The sequence below is a fragment of the Gossypium arboreum genome, chromosome 12, assembly GCF_025698485.1.
Source record: "Gossypium arboreum isolate Shixiya-1 chromosome 12, ASM2569848v2, whole genome shotgun sequence".
Classification (NCBI taxonomy): Eukaryota; Viridiplantae; Streptophyta; class Magnoliopsida; order Malvales; family Malvaceae; genus Gossypium; species Gossypium arboreum.
In genome coordinates this window covers 25,516,991-25,522,586 of record NC_069081.1, presented here as the reverse complement: position 1 = coordinate 25,522,586, position 5,596 = coordinate 25,516,991, and the positions used below count along the sequence as shown (strand labels likewise).

At 37.3% G+C, this 5,596-nt stretch overlaps 1 non-coding gene across 1 annotated transcript; it reads left to right on the top strand.

The window, feature by feature from the left end:
* Positions 1 to 4,613: 4,613 nt before the first annotated feature.
* On the top strand, positions 4,614 to 4,720 carry LOC128285934 (small nucleolar RNA R71). Its single transcript, XR_008276481.1, has one exon. It is a non-coding gene; the product is annotated as a small nucleolar RNA R71 (small nucleolar RNA).
* The last annotated feature ends 876 nt before the right edge of the window (positions 4,721 to 5,596 follow it).

The window sequence follows — 5,596 nt, the reverse complement described above, 5'->3', positions numbered from 1 at the left end:
ATTTAGAGTCTAAGCTCGACTTTACCTTGTGGGTATGTTAGAAAGGTTCGCGGAGCCATAGCTCCTCTCCATTCTTTTTAAAATCCTCACCGTTATAAAGTTTAAGACAATGTCCATTTACCTTGAAAGTGCCTTGGGTTGGGTGACTTACCTCTATTGTGCCATATGGAAAGACGGGTTGGACTACGAAAGGACCTGACCATCGTGATTTAAGCTTCCTAGGAAACAATTTGAGCCTTGAGTTGTATAATAGGACAAGATCTCCAACTTGAAATTGCTTGAGTTTCTTTAAACGAGCATCATGGTGGCGCTTCATTGCTTCCTTGTATAGCCGTGAGTCCTCATAGGCATTAGCTCACCATTCATCTAACTCATTCAGCTGCATCAATCTCTTTTCACCTACGAGTTTGGGATCAAAGTTCAGAAATTTTATAGCCCAGAATGCTTTATGTTCTATTTCAAACGGTAAATGACAACTCTTTCCATAAACAAGTTTGTAAGGAGATGTTCCTATGGGGGTCTTAAAACCAGTTCTATAGGCCCATAAAGCATCATCTATTTTCTTTTCCCAATCCTTCCTATTTGACTCTACAGTCTTTTCTAGGATACGTTTAAGTTCTCGGTTAGCAACTTGAACTTGTCCACTAGTTTGAGGATGGTAGGGGGTAGCTGTTTTGTGGAAACTCCATATTTCTTAAGGGTTTTATCAAATTGAGCGTTACAAAAATGAGTACCCCTATCACAGATAATTGCTCTAGGTGTTCCAAATCGAGAGAAACGTTTCTTAAGGAACTTCACCACCACTCGAGCATCATTAGCAGGTAAGCCTTGGGCTTCCAACCATTTAGACATATAATCAACGACTACTAATATGTATTTATTCCCAAACGAGCTAGGGAATGGACCCATGAAATCAATACCCCATACATTAAATATTTCACATGAAAACATGTATGTTTGTGGCATTTTGTCACATTTAGAGATATTACCTGTTTGTTGGCATATATCACAAGAAGTAACATACCTGTTGGCATCTTTGAATAGTGTGGGCCAATAAAAACCTGATTCGAGTGTTTTATGTGCGGTCCTAGTCTTCTAATGACTTGATCTGCACATATACAAAAATGAAAAGGATCTTCCCAAAAGTAGTTTTTCACACCAGTAAAGAAGCGTTTCTTTTGCTAATGTGTCAACTCTTTTGGTGCAATGCTAGCAGCTAAATAATTTGCAATGTCTGCAAACCAAGGTTCCTCGGAGTCAGATATAGCAAAGAGTTGTTCTTCAGGGAACGAGTCGTTTATCTCCTGTTCGCCAAGTCCCTTGAGATGAGGGTTTTCTAATCTAGATAGATGATCTGCTGCAAGATTTTATGCTCCTTTCTTATCTTGAATTTCTAAATCAAATTCCTGCAACAATAAAATCCGTCTTATTAGTCGAGGTTTTACATCTGTTTTAGTAAGGAGGTATCGAATATCTAAATGGTCAGTGTAAATGACAACTTTAGATAATATTAAACATGGTCTAAATTTATCGAATGCAAAAACCATAGCCAACAATTCTTTCTCAGACGTCATATAATTTTCTTGTACGGTTGTCAAAGTTTTGCTAGCATAATAAATCAATTGAAAGTTCTTGTCTTTTTGTTGTCCAAGAACCGTACCTACTGCACATTAGTTCAAAGGTTAAATTCCAATCAGGTGCAACCACAATTGGGGCATTAATTAATTTATCCTTAAGAGTATTAAATGCTTCTAAACATTCCTGACTGAAACTGAAGGGCACATCCTTTTCTAGTAAATTCGTTAAAGGCTTAGCTATTTTAGAAAAATCTGTAATAAAACTTTTATAAAATCCAACATGACCTAAAAAGCTTCGAATAGCCTTAACTGAACTAGGGGGAGGTAATTTCGCAATAGCTTCAACTTTCGCTTTGTCAACCTCGATTCCCTTGCTAGAAATTTTGTGGCCTAATACAATCCCTTCACGAACCATGAAGTGTCATTTTTCCCAATTCAGTACTAGGTTCATTTCGTCACATCTCATTAGAACTCATTTTAAATTTTTTAAGGCAAAGATGGAAAGAGTTACAGAATACTGAGAAGTCATCCATAAATATCTCCATAATGTCTTCCATGAGTTCATAAAAAATGGCCAACATGTATCGCTGAAAAGTAGCAAGAGCATTACATAATCCAAAAGGCATTCGTCGATAAGAAAACATACCATATGGACATGTAAAGTCATTTTCTCTTGGTCCTCAGGAGCTATTGGGATTTGGAAATAATAGAGGGTCCATCTAGGAAGCAATAATACATATGCCCAGATAATCTTTCGAACATTTGATCAATCAATGGTAAGGGAAAGTGGTCTTTTCTTGTGGCATCATTCAATTTCCTATAGTCAATGCAAACTCTCCATCCCGTAACTGTTCGTGTTGGGATCAGTTCATTCTTCTCATTAGCCACAACAGTCATGTCTCCTTTCTTAGGAACAACCTGCACAGGGCTCACTCGAGAACTGTTAGAATATGATAAATAATTCCAGCATCTAGAAGTTTAATTACATCAGCTTTTACAACTTCTTTCATGTTAGGATTCAGTTGTCTTTGAGCTTGCACATAAGGTTTATATTCATCTTCCATTAAAATTTTATATGTGCAAAAAGAAGGGCTGATCCCTCTTATGTCAGAAATCTTCCAAGCTATGGCTCTTTTGTGCTCCTTTAATACTTGAAATAACTCGTCTTTTTAGGTTGGCTGTAAATCTAAAGCAATAATCACTGGTAATGTAGAATTATTTCCAAGAAACAAATATTCTAAGTGATCTGGTAGTTGTTTTAATTCCAATTTAGGAGGTTCTTCAACAGAGGGCTTTAATTTTAATTCATTGTTTACCTCAATACCCTCGTAGTTCTTCTGTCTCAGTGAAGGCTCATTGGAATTTAGTTTATCTTTTATCTTACCGATCGCAGAATCATCATCATTTACCTCTTCTCCTTGGGTAAGACACAGTTCCAACGTGTCCTTATGTATGATTTCCTATAAAGAATCTTGAGTAGCATGATCAATAGAGTTAATAAAATAACATGAGTCATCCTATTCCCTATAAAATCTCATGGCATCATAAATTTTAAAAATAATCTCCTTGTCACCTACCCTAAGCACGAGTTTACCATCACCCACATCAATAATAGCCCTAGCAGTGGCTAAAAATGGATGACCTAAAATTAAAGGCACTTCAACATCCTCATCCATGTCAAGGACAACAAAATCGACAGAGAATACGAATTTATCTCCTTTTACAAGTACAACCTCGATAATACCCCTAGGATATTTAACAGATCTGTCAGCTAGTTGGATACTCATCTCAGTAGGTTTTGGTTCCCCAATGCCAAGTTGCTTGAACATTTTGTAGGGCATCAGATTAATTCTAGCCCCTAAATCAGCTAGTGCCTTCTCAACATTTAAACTACCAATTAACCAGGGAATAGTAAAACTTCCTGGATCTTTTAGTTTGGTTGGTAGTTTATTTTGGAGTATGGCCGAGCACTCCTTGTTGAGTTCCACTGTAGACAATTCTTCAAACTTTCCTTTATTTGTTAGAAGCTCCTTAAAAAATTTTGCATATGTAGGCATCTGCGAGATAGCTTCAACAAAAGGTAAGTTAATTGTAACTGTTTAAAAAGTTCAAGAAATTTACCAAATTGTGCATCCATGCGGTCTTTCTTGAACTTTGCTGGGTACGGGATTAGTGGTTTATATTCCCTCAACACCGTTTTTTCATTTTTTTTAGGTTTTACCTCCTCATTTTCTTTTCTTTCAGCTTCTGTGGCAACTTCTTTTCAAATTTAGCTAACACCTTCCCACTCCTTAATGTAACTACTTTCACATGCTCTTTTGGATTGGGTTCGGTGTTACTAGGTAGACTCCCCGGTGATCTCTTTGAAATCATCTTAGCCAGCTGTCCTATTTAATTCTCGAGCCCTTAAATTGATGCTTGCTGATTTTTAAGTGCAGTCTCAGTGTTCTAAAAATGAGTCTCTGCTACTGAAATAAACTTTGTCATCATCTCTTTAAGGTTTGGCTTTTTCTCTTACTGGTAAGGTTGTTGTTGGAAGCCTAGAGGGGGTAGTGGTCCTTGATTGCCTTGGCCTCCCTATGAGGAATTTGGGTGGTTCCTCCAACCTGCATTGTAAGTGTTATTATAAGGATTATTTTGAGGCCAAGGATTATTACCCATATAATTTATTTGCTCGTTCTCCATGTTAAGCCCGTAGGATGGATATTCTAAATTACTCATTCTACCTCCACTTGCATCGCACTACATTACTAGATGAACTTGTGTAGAACCAAGTAAACCATCAATTTTTCTATTCAAAAGTTTTACTGATTGGAAAGCACAATAATCGAATCGATGTTAAAAATGCCGACTGTTTTCATTGGCTTTGTCCTCATGACTTGCCACTGGTAATTGTTCAGTGACATCTCTTCTATGAACTCATAAGCTTTTTTAGGTGTCTTATTATTGATGGTTCCACTGGCAGCTACATCAATCTTTTGTCTAGTTGAGGGATTCAAACCGTTGTGGAAAGTTTGAACTTCCAGCCAAAGAGGCAACCCTTGGTGAGGGCACCTTCTCAATAGATCCTTGTATCTCTCCCATGCATCATAAAGTATTTCTAAATCCATCTACACAAAAGAAGAGATATCATTCCTCAGTTTAGCCGTTTTAGCCGGCAGAAAATATTTAAGTAAAAAAATTTCGATCATTTGTTCCCAAGTGGTGATTGACCCTCGCGATAACGAGTTCAACCACTGTTTAGCCTTATTCCTCAATGAAAAGGGAAATAACCAAAGGCGAATGGCATCGTCAGAAACACCATTAATCTTAAAAGTGTCGCAGAATTCCAGAAAATTTGCTAAATGAGTGCTTGGATCCTCGTCCTGCAAACCATCAAACTGAACAAACTGTTGCATCATTTGAATCGTGTTAGGTTTCAGTTCAAAATTATTTGCAACAACAGCAGGTCTAACTATACTCGATTCAGTTCCTATTAAAGTAGGTTTAGCATAATCATACATAGTACGAGGAGGGAATTCTTATCTACTAGATTTGCAGCAACCACAGGAGGTAGCGAATTATTCTGATTTTTAGCCATCTCCTCGATATTAGTGTGAATATCTCCCTCTCGCTCTTCCTCTATGTATTGTAGGCTTCACCTTATTTCTCTTTGGTTTCTGCGAGCTGTGCTCTCTATCTCACTATCAAAAAGCAAAGGTCCTGACGGGTTTCTTCTAGTCATAAACTATAAAAACCTGCCAGAAGTAAATAAAAGAAAACTTAGTAATTAAAACACAAACAAAATTAAATTGCAATAAAAATAAAAAATGGTTAAAGTAATAAAAATTAAGCGCTCCTAATATCTTAGTCCCCGGCAACGGCGCTAAAAACTTGGTGGTTGTAAAACTAACTAAAAATTCGACTAAGGCAAGCGCACCTATTGAACAGTAGTATAGTTATGGTGAGACCGAAAATATCGTATCCACAAGGTGTAACACCCCGAACCCGAGACCATCACCGGTGTCGGACACGAGGGG